The following is a 15,981-nucleotide window of genomic DNA, read 5'->3' on the forward strand; positions in this document are numbered from 1 at the left end:
AAAATATGCGCTCGCCCCCTTCGTTTTCAAACAAGTAATAAACATTGCACATCGCGTACAGTAAATCACTTTCTTGTAACTTTATCAGGCTGAATGCAAGGTTTAGATCAAACAATTTTGAATTTTCAATGGCGCCTTTTGTTCTGGCGCTACTTTGCATTAATGGTAGACCCACCGCTGAATATATGTTTTTGAAAACTTGAGGAAGTTTTTGAAAACGTATGAAGTAAGAATACTGAAAAATTTAACAAAGATATTTCAATCAAAATAACTCGGTCGGGACATTAATTATTAAGCATTGTCTTTGTAAAATTTCTTACTTCGAAATAATTCGGAAAATAGCTTTTGGCCCCGACCAAATAAATATAATAATACATAATATGTGTGTATGTATATGCATATGGTATTATTAATAAGATAGCAAAGCAATAAAAGTTACGTAGTGTTGTTTGCATTTGTCATAAATTTGAGATTTTCAAAATTAATTTCTAATTATTTTGTAATTAATAAATATTCTAAAAGATTGTATTGTTCTACTTCAAATTCTAAATTCAAATTGCTTTTCGTTATGATTTCTAATTTTTAACCCCTTAGTTACTTTTCTATTAACTCCCTAGTTTACTTTCTTCAAACTTACTACATAAAGTATTATTAGCAAGGTATGTTCATAAATATTCAAATTTTATAATGTGTAAATATTTCATTAATCAAAAAATATTTATTAGAATCAAAAAATTTGGAAATGGAACTACAGCTTTACCACTCCAAAATAAACATACGAGTAGGTACTTTTATAATACACGTGCGTTATGCAGGAATTAATAAAATTTATAAGATCTTAAAATTCATGTAAATATAAATCAAATAATTGTAATATAAATTATATTTTAAATTAACTTAACATTATTAGATTAAATCAAAATAGTTATTTATATAGAGTTTAAATAGATTAATTGGGATATATTGTACATGTATACACACTTGCCTTATGTATCTTAATTATAAACCTTTTATTCTTGCACTTATATGCCTGAATTCTATATTTAATGTTTGTATAACTAATTATGTTTGGAATTTCATTTAAGATTGAAAGGAGAAATGTGAGTAATGAATATATTAAACTAAAATAATGTACATTAAAAGCATAGAATAAATTCTTCTTCACATGCTATATGTCTAAACCTTGCAAGACAACTTAAGATTAAATGTTAATAATATTTAAAGTATAAAATTTTAATTATAATGGGTGATATTTTTGCTAATTGGTTTTTCTGAATTTTTATTGTTGAACTTTATTTCTTACAGCTGTCAACGTGAAATTGGAACGCCTAATATGTATTTCCAAAATTATTAATGTTTAGCAAATATCAATTTATAAAGCGAGCCTTAAAACGGATGTTATTTTGAGCGATTTAACATCAATTATTTGTTATAATAGGGAAAGTAATCAATGCAGCATCGTAATAATTTAAAAATCATGTAGGAAAATGCATCAGTACGGAAATACAGTTTGGTACCCAAAAATGTCAAAAATACGAATCCTATGCGCATCATATTAGATCAGCTGTGCATCAATTTTTTTTGTGATTTTGTATTGATGCTAAATTTTTTCAATGGAAGCTCGGAAGCAAATAATTTATTATTTTAGCTCAATAACACTAATAAAGTTAATTATTTCTTTATGCACGGTATTAATATTTTTAAATGTTCCATTATATCGAAATGTCGAAAACTTATTTAAAATAAAAAAAATTTTTAATAGATTTTCAGTTGTTAATAAATTTAAAACTTTTACACAAAACCTGTTCAAAATAAACCCCAAAAAACATATGATTTAGAAAGTGTCAAAATAATATTGTATCAAGGTAAAAGCATCACATGGGTATAGCATCAGCAACTCTTTTTTGCATCGATGCTGCATTGATGCACATTTTTGATTACTTTCCGATTATACCCATATTTTTTTGGGATAACGTGAAATATCTTTGAAAAATGTGAAATTGGTGATATTGCGGCTAAAATAGCGAATAATTAAACTATTCGATTCCAACCAAATTTCATATACAAATTTACAATTTCTCTGGATTGTGCTTTCAATTAAGTGCTTAGAAAATCACCCATTATTACGTTCATAGGTATACAAATTTTAATTAAAAAAAAATATTTATAACTAGTAGAAGAAAATAATTAAATGTAACTATGTATGTATTTTCTTGCATCATTTTCTTATAATATCAAACCTTAAATGTACTTGGCAGGTTTACTTTCAAAAATCTCTTAAAACTATTTTCTACGCTCGTCAAAGACAATTTATATTAAATCCTCATATACAGATATTTCTTATATACGCATTACAAACTATTTTAAATACTTAGATGCTATGTACCAGATATGTAAAAATAATGTATATCTTTTAATAATTATCATTCCCTTAGTAATACAAATTGGTTACATATCAACTATCTAAGCGTCTATTTACATTTTATCTTATGTAATTGTCAAATTTTTTTGAAGAAAAACAACTATTTTCACCTAATAAAACCTGTTATGAAAATTAATATACATAGTATGAGAATGAGTACATACTGAATACAAACCATTTTTAAAGCCATCACATATTATCCAACAGTTTATTTTATATTTACAATTAATAATTGAAGACGTAAGTGGATAAAGGGGTTAACTAACATTTTGAAGAAAATCAAGCTTTTCGGATAGAACATCATTAAATTCCATATATTTTCAACTGTGATTACTCTTATAGCTAGAAACTTAATAGAAGACGAGATTGACAGTGGACATAGGAGATAAGTAACAAAAAAAATGAATAGTTTTACAATTTGTTAATGAAAAAATGTGTCACAATGTAAAAGTAAGTTAACCTCTTTGTCCACTTATCTCTTCAATTGTTTTAGGTGTAATCTTTTAATCTAAATATGCATTGTATTTAGATAGCTTAGAGTTTAAAATTAATAAAATATTAAGGAACAATTATAGCTTAATAAGCTTAGCTTTACTATCCATTGTGGCTACATTGCTAGACGAAAGTTAACTATATAAGAAACGTGCAATAAATGTATGTATATATCAAAATATTATACGACATTTTGACTATTGTGCATTAATATTATTCTTAAGCAACAACACTAAACTTGACAGACTTCAAGTAATACAAAATAAGGCGTATAAGGAGTATTGTAATCAAATGTGATAGAAGGACACATATATGGGTACAATACGCTCATATTAATATTTATAAATTAAAAAATGCCTGAATTTTGAATTCTGAAACTTTCACTTAAATAAATGAAGAATCACATTGACTATACGTGGCTGGTATTTTTTTTCATTAAAGAATTAAGTAAAATCTTAAATTTTATTAAGATTCCGAACGCACTATATTGCAGCCTGTAATTTCCGAATGATCTATATTTTCAGTGTATGTAGAATGAATTTTTGAACGTACTAAAAGCTAGAACTATTCTAAAACTGAATAAACGAGAAGCCCCTATCTTCCCACAATATCTACTATTCTTAATATTAATTTATAAGCAATAATTATCTAAATATTAAACACTACTAGATTCCTAAAGTATCTACACTTTATCTATAAGTCGTCAATATGTTGATATAGCCAATAGTCAGTCGTTTTTGTAAATATATTAATAATACAAATAATATTCTTATATATGATTTCGTTCCTAAATTTAAATTTTAAAATTAATTCGCACTTTAAAACTTTTTAATTAAAAAATATCACTTTACATATTGTTGATGTTTTAGATTAATTGTTTATTTTTTTTTTAAATTATTAATTTTTCGACTGACTGCTATTTTGATCCATACGACATATATTTTAATATTTTTCAAAAACGCGTTTGAAGTTTAACAGCATTTTATATAAAAACTAAGAGATGAGATTCCTTAAATTTTTTGTTAGTAGTTAGTTTTCTTATAATTTAAAGGGGTTAAATATAAATTAACGTTCAATTTCAACAAAGCGATCGGTGGTTATAACAAGTTATTGAGTAAAGATCAAGTACGATTTTGATCCACATCTAAAATTTCCCAATTATCCTTCTTAAATTTTTTATTATTCACAGCTTAAGATCAAACAATTCAAATATTAATTATTCGTATATTGTCATAGCAAAGCACGCGACAATTCTCTAATTAAATAAAGTACCTAAATCTCCCAATAAAATTACTTTATTCAAACAAGAAAAACAAAAATCCAATTTATATTCAAAATTACAATGTAGATATTTAAAAAATTAGACTCTTTGTAAATATTATTTGTTTTGTTAATTTTTTAATCCACTCAATTAATTAAATCGTTTCTTCCATAAAATAAAAATGTAAAATTTTACAATGTTGTGTATTTTGCTTTTGTTATAATGCTTACTTGTAATTCATATTAAAAATTATTATTATACCCTTAAGTGCTATTAATAATTAAAAAAAATAAAACAAGAAAATCATTTTTATTTATAATAACATTTAAAAAATAAGAAAATATAAAAAAAAAAATATTATTGTAAAAATTTTATAGCTTATGACCAACCAACGAACCAACCCGACCACTTTATTTAAAATTTTAACCCCTTTTATCATTTTATAGCCTCCATAATATTGTAATAGTAAAACATACAATTAATTCATTATACAAAATGAAATTTGGAATTTTTTTTTTCAAAATTAAGTTTAAAATTGTATGTATAACACAAATATCCATAAAAAAGATGGAATTAATTTAAATATATTGTTTTACTCGATATAAATTATAAGAAAATTTTTTATATAAGCAAATCTTTCTCTAAACATTTTCTGATAATTAATAATAGAAAAATTTTGAAATAAAATCGCCTTCTAATAACAAAATTAATTCACGGGGTTTTAAAAAATATCTAAAAGAATTTTATGAATTGAAAAAAAAAATTCACCCCATTCGCTTATTCCTAATTTTCGCCTTTATTAAAATTATTAAAATTCTTGTTTATTCTACCAAAAAAAAAAAAAAATCGTATACAAAATAATTTAATTAACTCCCAATGTTTTATTATGATTTTATATCTTAAGATTTAGAAACATACAGCGTATAGGTGTGCATTATTGTATAGATAATTCCGCTAAAAGATTTTACACACATATACATACATACACATACATTTATGTAAAATTTTTAATACAATGAAAACCCTAACTGTTGAACAAAAAATAAAATTAAAAAAAAATTGTATAACAGATAGACTATATTACAGAATACTTACTTACTATAAATATAAAAAATGTTATCTTAAAAAAAAATCGTAAATCTTTTCGACTTTATATTAACCGAAAAAAAAAAAATATTAAGTAATATAAACAATCTTGTCTTAAATTTGTGGTAGAAATATTTTAAGAATTTAATTCTTCTATAGGTTTCTTATATATTAAAAAATTTGTGGATTAAAACAAAATTAAATTGTATGTATAACAATATTGCGTACCCAGAGTATACATTCTGTACGTACGTATACTGTACGGAATGCCTTTTCCTTTGTGTACGTATTTAAACTAATCGTTACCACCCAATGAGTTTGATATTTAATGGTGTTCAAAAATTTAACAAATTCTAATTTGAAATTAAAATATAAAATATCTACAACCTTTAACGCACTGCTTCCGCTAAAAGTAAATTTGTATTTATAATTAATTTTTTCTATATGTAAAGTTCTATTTACCTATAGTATGTATGTTTACAAAATTAGTTAAATACCTTGTACGCGTATAGACCAAAAAATATAAATAATTTTAAAATTTCTTCTGGCTTGCATTCTTACATAAAATGAAATAAAATTTTAATCATTTGTTAGTTATTCAAGTAAAATGATCACTTTCAGTTTCTATACTTTCTTCGAAAAATGAACGAAATTCAAGGCTTTCGCATTATATTTCACATTACGTAAATAAAACAATCGGCTCCATATAATTTCGCCTCTATTCTATTTGTGCCTAGAGAAAAATTCTAATCTTTCCAATTATTATATTTGTAAGATTTATACAGGGCTTGTAAAACATCTAATACAGGTACTTTACAATACATTTTCATAGATGCTCTTTTTTATATCAATGCAATTTTGAGTCCTTAAATGAATTTTTAAATTATTATTAATATCTTGTGCTTCGATGTTTTTGGAAAAAAATTTACAATAACGCATTTCCTAATGAATAATTCGGTTTGATTCCTTAAAGAGAGAATATAATAAAGAAAGACAAAATAGATTTTATATAAGTATGTACTTTCACCCTTTGATATTTGCATTTCGATTTCAATTTGAAATTCATTTTGACGAAATAAAACAGCTTTTGCAACCAGAACAATATTATTTTAAGAAAATTTCCTTACGAAATAATTTTTTTCTGTCATTTAAAATTTTTATTAGTTTAAAATATTTTTTTTTTTTGGAAACATGACAATATTTCGAATTTGATATGTATGCTTAAATATTTTAACTTTTTCTTGTTAGTTTATATTCCAACTTGGATTTTAAATTATATCTAAGTTAATTAGTGTAAAAGTAGGTCAAGGTTAGATTGCAGATTTGTAAATCTTCCTCCCTGTGCAGATTTTGTGCGGACGGTGATGAGACTGTACACATCCTTTGCGACTACTCGGCACTGGTTGTCCGGCGTCGCAATTGTTTTAGACAGAGATTTCAAAACGTTCGGGAACTGCTCCCTTAGGGCTATCTCCGGCTTTATACTTGGGACGGGGGTATTACAGATGGAAGCATGGGGAGGCTACAATAAGTCAGGAATGGCTACGGTGACGCAAGGGTTCTCCTGCCTCACTCGGTTCCCTTGAAATGTACAAATTTACTGGTTAAGGTTAAGTTTTTCACAACTTGTTTAAGAGATACATTGGGATATCTACAAATCGAAAATTATTTGCCTTTTGGAAAGCTATCGTTACATAAAATATAATCTTTTTTAATTAAATAAATTTAGCGTAAATTTTATTATAATTATTATAGTAATCGAAGGAATTTTGGGCTCACAATCAATTAAATTACAAAAAAAATGTTTTTCTCTTTTTGATATTAATATACCTTTGGATTTCTTAAATTTTTTGTTTTTTTTTAATACAGGTGTTAAAAAACATCAAAAATAGACGGACCCTACATGTCATCAGACCTGTCTAAAGTGAGGGACTTTAACCCAACCTAAAACACACCTGGATGGTCATAAATTACTAAAACTAGTCAAACTGACTAACCATTAGTCATTTCAGTCGTTTTGTCTAAACCCTCTTCCATATAAGTCAGGAGGCTTTTACATCGACATTTACATGCTGTTCCAAACGCAAACTATGTTTCATGGCGCAGTTCCTTATCTCTTCACTTACCTGAGGATCCCAGATCCATATGAATACCACTATTATGCACATACCAGAGAGCACCCACCATATTACGAAGGACTATCTTAAATAAATTTTTAACTTGATATTATCATCTTTTTTGTTGATTTAATTCAAATTTTACAATAAAGCATTTCTAAATTTAAGTTTTTTATGCAATGATTAAAATCTTTAAGAAAGATTTTTGAAATAAATTAATAGTGGTTCTTTACAAAGTAAATTATTTAGTAAAAAAATATCATCTCAGAAGCTATTGAAACAGTACAGTATTAAAATGTTGCACTAATAAAACATTGAAATAGGATCATTACTTTAAACCATTAATTAAAAATAGGACAATTAATTAAAAATTATTGCAATTAAATGAATTCTTATTATTTAATTGCCATACAAATTTTGAAAAGTTTTAGAAATAGTCAAAAGTTATTTGATACTGTCATACGAGTATAAATTCAAAATTTTTTTTTTCAATTTTCATATCAAAATCAAAATCTTTCGAAATCTAAAATATTTTCGAAAATGTTCAATTAGCTGCAGCGCTGCAATTTAACGCGAACTATGTATACAACGTATATGAATAGCAAAGCCAATTTCTTAATGTTTTTATAATGAAAAACTGCAAATTATTTCGCTATCCCATTTTTAATTATATTGTGTATATATACATATAATCACAAATTCCTATATAATATCAATAAATAAAATTAAGATAAAAGATAAATGAAAACTTAAACCAAATCCAATTGTATTGAAAATTTTATGCTCTTTCCTAAGCGATCTTAATTAAGATCTCATTATCATTTCGTAATTTTAAAACTCGTAAGAAAATTAACTGTAGCTTACAAAAAGCATAATCCTTTTATCAAAATATGTATACCCAAAAAAAATTATTATAATGTTATGGTATTAGTAAATGTATGTATATACCTTAAAAATTATTCCTTTAATTTTTCCATATTTGAGCACAAGCATCCATACTTTTTATTAACGAAACTGGAAACAAAATAATCATTTTAGGTATTTAAGGATTAAGACTAACAATTCATTCATACAAAAATTGCGTTTATGCATTATCCTTAAATTACAATGAAAAAAATATAATAATATAAAGGTAACAGGATAATGGCCGTGGGCTAGAACATTGATATTTTTTCCTAAATTTTCTTTTTTATCGCAATTTCATATTTTTTTTATTAAACTTATTTTATTAAACTTATCTATATATACATACATATGTATACTGTATGTGAAAGGACAGTAATTGTATGTTCTTGTACATTTTTACGAAATTTTAATTTAAAATAACTAATACGAGTTTGAATAAGTTTTAGAAATCAACACAAGGAATTGTGCTCTAGGAAAATCTCTAAATTCATTTTCTTTCAGATATGATTTTAAGGTTAAAGATTAATTTTCCATATTAACAAAATCTTATCTAATCTGTGATTATTTTTTATTTAAATATGATTATTTCAAAATTTTAGTTTTTTAACATTTTTCTCTCAAGACAGTATTTGCCTATTATATAGCCCAATTTTTAAAGAAAACAAAAAATTAGATCAGATTTCAAAGTTCAAATTAAGGCTAATGAATGAAGATAACCTTGCTTGGCGATTTTTTTTTTTTGAATTAGTAAATTTCTACCTTTTTATTTTATCATAAATACAAATACTTTAATATTTTTTACTATTTGTCCTTATTTAATGTGATGAAACCTAATATAACGTGTCATTAGGCAATTACAAGTTATTGTATTCGTTTAAACTGAAAAATACATATGTACATATTTATGTAGAATATGATGCGGTGAATTTTTATTATTAACCTCCACACACCCTTTTTAATAATTTTCATGAACCTTTAAATAATTTTATTTTCATCTTCTATACACATATATATATCTACTATATATATAATCATTACACATAATATGATATTGTACATATGGTTTTTAGTCAAAAAGGATTTAATATTATAAAAATAACAAATACATATACATATTATATGTGTACGTTTTAATGATGATGATTGTACATATACAAAATATTAATAGAGAATTCATAAGAATATTATGTGGGGTACAAGAAATTGGAATCGTACTCATTAAATTATAATCTTTGTCTTTTTTTTTTTTATTATTACATAGATTTGCTTAATAATAAAAATTAATAAATAACTGAGATTTCCGTTAAAATTTCTAATTATTTCTATATAGAATTTTCTTTTCATATCTTAAGAAATAATAATTATAATGTATAAACATACGTACTTAATATTATTCATATAATATGTGGAAAACCCATTAAATATTTCCTTAATAACTATTATTAACATAATGTACATAATATATTGGGAATGGGTGAACTAAAATAAATTTAGATGTCCATAAAAACTATTATACAACATATTTTAATCATTTCAAAATCATTATTTTAATATTTATGTTAAAAAAGAAGGTCCTTTAAATTGGAATATAAATTTTCTAAATTATTATTGTTTTATAGTAATAGGGTAGATATTAAAATTATGAATAAGAATTTTATTAATAATATAGCCCCCAAATTATTTTATAATATTTATGATATATATTTATGGTAAAGATACATGCACTCTATGTAGTTTTCAGTAACAATCTTAAATGCTTTTCAAATTTCTTAGAATGTATCATTGTCCAATTCAATAGTAACCACATATAGAAGAAGTGGCAGCTATTTTTGGTTTTTTTTTTCATTATTTAAAATTTAATTTTATTGAAAAGGTGTTTTCCAATATTTTCGAATAATAATTTTATTAAATTTTTTAAATGAAATTAAAAGTTTTAAATAAAAAAATTACAAATGCATGTATAAAAAACCCATGTGAAGATTGAAATAAAATTATCAGAAAATATAAGGAACAGAAGCAGAGCTATTTACTTTATTGTTTCAACACAATAAAACTTATTTTCTGACAGAACAATTGATCACTTAATTTACATTTCGTCATTATATACATAGCTAGTATTAAAGCAAAAACTTTTTTAACTCTGGAATACTAACCTTATTTTTATTTTCATACTAAAAGTTGGTTACTTTCACTATAGATACAAAATGCTAGATACAAAAAGTAAGTAATTTGATGAATAAAAATTATTAGAATGTTTTTTTCATATTGCAAATCCAGTTTTGTTACAAATTAAAGAAATCGTGTTTCGACCTTTCGACTATCCAAGCCCTTCCGTTGATTATTCAGTTGAATACCATTTTAGAAACTGAACGAAACTTAAAGAAAACTTGTGTATTTTATGTTTCTATTTTGTATTTTCGTTTAGTATTTGCTATAATAATTTTGTTTTGAAATTCACCGCCAGTAATTTTTTTTTTTTACAAATATCGGAAATCTGTAGGGGAAACAGTTTATATTTAATATAAAATTACTTTGTATAATTTAAACTTTAACAAAAGTTTTGTTTATTTTTACAAAAAAAAAAATTTTTTTTTTTATACCAGTAAAAAGGGTGAAACATCTCGAAAGACACTGCCAGACGAAAAGCAGTAGTATTGTACTTTAATCCACTAAAAAACACCCTCCTCAAAATAAATTATAAAACTAGTCGGAAACGACTAACCATTATTTTTAGTCTAACTTTTTTGATTATTTACCAGTTTTTGATCTGGGACAAAAGCGTATACTTATTGTTTCAGATAAAAAACATTAAACTAACTCGAGAGATTTCGTACGTTTAAGTCTCCTAACAAAGTTTTGATATTCAACCAATCGAGCCGCCTCTTTGATTGAATAAACGCATTTTATGATTGGCTGCTTGCTTTTTAATTTCGTGTGTTACACTTAGGATCGTGAGATCCCTGTATATATCGGCATTACAGACATACCAAGGGACATTTTAAATGTCCCGTAATACCTTATTTTGAAATCTTTGAATATAAGTCTGTGCAGCGCAGCCCCATAATTGAATACCGTAAGCCCAGACAGGCTTAAATACTCGTATTTGATTATATATATCAAAACTTTGTTGTATATTGCCAACGAAGAACGCCTTCCCAAAAGCCATTTAAACTTCCTATATTTCTTCTTTAAAAAGTTAACATAAAACAACATAAAATAAACATAAAATTTAAATCGGGAACAATATTTATAATGAACAATGATGAAAAATATTCGTCCAGAGTTTCACCTCCCAGATAAACATTCGATTTATGGTATTAAAGCAGTAAGAGCTTGTGCTCTATTTTGTCATTTACCGTTTTCCAAGGGCAAAAAATGTTTCAAATTTATTTTTCTTTAGAAGATAATTAATGAAAAAATTTAGTAATTATTTAAAATTTAATAAAGTTTTAGACCTTTAATAATTTATTTTATTAAGATTTTCTAATACATATCATATTCAACCACAAATTTATTATTATTCTTTATTTATACAGGTAATTCCCAATTACGATAATGTGTGTTACCAGTTAAAATTCAATGGTAATTGTAAAATTACAAAAATCGAGCGTTTCAAAGCAAGCATTTATATAACAAAGAAAATTCATTACTAACATAAATGATTATCAATAAATTTTCAACTACATATAAAATTTTCCTTTGTTTCATTTATTTCACAACATAATAAAATATTTTTCTGTTTTATAACTAAAATGCATTTAATTTTTATTCTTATCGACTTAAATAAATAAAATATCGAATAATATTGTTACAATTATTCTTTATAAACTTTTAAATACATTTACAAATATATGTACTATGTGTTTTTGTGTATACATATGTAATCACTAAAATAAAATCACTATGAATTAAAATAAAATAATAAAGTAATCACAATTACACACACATTAAATGGAAATACAAATTATTATCTCTTTTCTATAGTTTACCAATCTCTAAAGTACACGACATCATTTTCAATTCCAATTAGTTTCAATATTAAATTACTCATTAGAGTATAAATTGGCTTGTGAACAAAATTATTTATGCAAAATCATTATTTAATTTAACATCTTCAAAAAAAAAAATAGTAATAAATAATAATTTAATTTTACATTGCCGGCTAAAATAGATATTTTATACTCAAAGGTTTTTTTTTTTGAGGATCACTAAAGGTCAATTTAATTTCATGTGCGTACTATATTGTTATTATTTATTTAAAATAAACCTTTTAAACGTAAGAAGCTTACTTGTATCATAAAAATATCTTATATCTATTTTTACAATCCTTAGTGATTGAAAAGTTTATTATTTAAAACAATTCTAATGAAAATATTTTAATGAATAATATTAAAACCCCTGGTCTAAAAAGCATTATTCATGATACTATTGACTCTGCAAATCATGCATAAATATTAACCCTTAGCGCTCCGTTGGCCCCGATACGGAGCCATCAGTCATTTGTCCCGCAGGTTCCGCTGAGTAGCCCTATATTTTTAACATGATTACGCATAAGATGTTACGAAATTGTCGGCGTTGGCAATTGTTATCTGTAGTTAAAGGATGCTCAGTCTCTCTCTACTGTTACGATTGAATCATTTTTTGACCCATTTTAAGGTCAGCAATATGGAGAAAAATAATAATTATGATGAGAATATAGAGTTGAATAATAGTGAAGATGTGTTTGATTTTCCAGTGTTAGAAGATAGATAAGTATAAGTGGTTTCCGAAATTATACGACCAAAGAGACGACTGATAATGAGAAAAGGTCCAAAGACGGACTGTGTTGTCTACTCTATAAGAAAACAAAGGTGACACTTGCCCAAGTAAACCCAGAATGCACATGGGAGATTGTTTCCAAAGATATCACACAATGGTGAATTACAAAATTTAAAATTTATCGTTCATTTACAAAAAGAACGAATAAAATAAATAAAATCAAAAACATTCACAAGCACGTGTAATTCTTCTCACTTAAAATAAGAAGCTTTCTTCTCACTCGTTCCGCTGCGAAAATGTGCCGGAGTTACTGATAGGCAGTGGTACAAAAACGCACAGAGCACGGATTTTAGGATTTTATGTGTGAAATTAATTATGTATGTAATTGGGGACCAAATCTCTTAATTATTAATTTCGACAATTTAAAATTTTAATGCACAAAAATTCGAATTAAGTTACCAAAAAAAAAAAATTTCCTTAGTTTTAATCCCTACTTCGGGCCCTATAATGAAACAAATTAATCCTTCCACAGTAGATGATAATTTTTTTAAGGTGTGCACCCAGTTTAACCAAATAGAACTAGTTTAGTTAATGAAATATGGGAAGAAAACACATAATTTCATCCAATAGAGAAATATTTATAACCTAATAAAATAAAAGTAAATTAAATATCATAAAATTAATTAATTAATAATAATTAATTCTCTACTATTAATAACAAGTTAAATTATTTATGTTACCAAAAGTAAAATAGGAAATTAACGTAGTTTCAAAACTGCTGGCCTACTCATGTTTACAACTGAGTAGCATCATGATTTCTCTCTATCAAGTTATCCATAAGAATTGGACAAGGGTAAGGCAAGGCGTTCATAAGATTTTGTGAGAAAAGTTTCTAAATTCATGAAAATACATATTATATGTATTTGTTTATTAAAATTTGAAAACTTTAATACATATTTTTTTTAATTCGGCCTTCATTTTCTTCACTGTTTGTTGGAATTTTTTGTCAGCCACATGAATATCATACATTTACATACTGGTTTTTAAATTTTATTTAAAATTCATTTTATCCAAATTACTTGTTTACAATTACATAAGCAATGACCAATATACTATAAAGCATGTACTACTTAGTATAAAAACATGTTTACTCTATTTTTAATAAATATTTATTAAAATTTATTATATTATTATAGACATGCCATTTAATTAACCCGAAAAATATTTTAAAGCACCAAGAATTCTTATCGAAAATACCTTATGAGAAAGTACAATAATACAGGAATAACCATTCCTGATATTCATAACCATAAATATAACATAATTTCATATATAATATATAAATTTAAAAAAAAAAGTGAATGTATCTACATTATATTCACTTGAACAGAAAAAGTAAATATTTTGGGAAATGAATATTGAACTTATAAAAAAAATATTCTACATCTGTATAAATACATACTTACTCTTCTACCTATATAATATAATATAATCTTATTGCGCATTAAAAAAAAAAAATTTAAATAATTCCGCAAATATATTTTTGCTTATATTTTTTAGAATCTATTTTAGAAATAAAACTTTCGAAATATAAATATACATATGTACATACATATAAATAGTTATAAATATTGTTTTGTTGATTAGATATTTTATTAAAATTGTTGATTATAATCAAAAATTTATGAGAACATTATCAATATGTATTATTATTTTGTTATTATACATAATTATAACAACATACAAAAGTTAATTCTGTAATTTCTACGTATGTGCAAACTAATAAATATTTAAATTTTTTAAATCGAATCAATATTATAAGGTCAAATTATATCTTGCAAATTGCTTTCTAATCAGCACAAATTCAATATACCATATGTACATGATAAGAATATCTTTATTGAACATGCGATTGACGATAATCAATCGTATAACCGAAATTTGCATAAAAAAATGCTGTCCCCGATTATTATCTTACATTATTTTAAACTAGGTGTAAAAACAAAACTGTACCTACACAAAAACGGCTTGATTGAAATTTGTTATCAAAGCATTCGTCATAGACAAATGAATTCAAGTACCGTGACTTCAATAATGCGCTTAATACGTAAACTTTACAAAGTATACATTCCAAAAAGTTTAATAAAAGCTGTTGACGTTGTATACTTTTCGTAAATGCGCTCTATATGTAAATTGGATATCGAAAAAATCGAGCACGCTTTTCTTATACCTGTCATATAAATATTGGCAGAAATAACCAACTAAATAAAGTAGCATATATTTTCAGCAATAAAATGCTAGTTATTAAGATTTTTTCTATAATGCACCGTTGTTAAAAATTTTTAACCGTTGTTAAAAATTAAGATTTGCACAGAGCTTTAAATTGAAATTTTCAAGCAAAAATTGTAATTAATATTGTAAAAATTGGATTCCAAAATGTATCAAAAGCCATAGCAGTTTTTTGTACAATGTAAAGGTGTTGAAAGCTCTGAGACGGTAATACAATCGTATTAATACCGTACTTAAACTTTTTATAAAGCATTATTGAAGTCACGGGTACTTCGTAATTCGAAAATCCTTTAAAAACAGATTTATTACCTGCTTTTAAAATCTAAGTCATAATTTATACTTCAAAATTTACTCAAATTTACTGGTGAAATTTACTATTTTTATTTTTACAAAGTTAATTTTCAATTTCAATTGTAATTGGAAAAAAAGCGTGTCAAGTACAATCAAATTTCTATAAGAAAACAATTTTTTATTAATTTATATTAAAAGAAAAACACCCGTCTAGTCAAATATTTTTAATTATAATTTGTAAATATTTGAAAAAAATATTTGTTTTCTTTTCTTTATCACGTTTTGAAAATTTATTGAACTTATACGTATACTCGTAATTAATATATTTTAAATATTTGAAAGCTTTTCAAACAAAACCA

The sequence above is a fragment of the Condylostylus longicornis genome, unplaced genomic scaffold (assembly GCF_029603195.1).
Source record: "Condylostylus longicornis isolate FDR11 unplaced genomic scaffold, ASM2960319v2 ptg000004l, whole genome shotgun sequence".
Lineage (NCBI taxonomy): Eukaryota > Metazoa > Arthropoda > Insecta > Diptera > Dolichopodidae > Condylostylus > Condylostylus longicornis.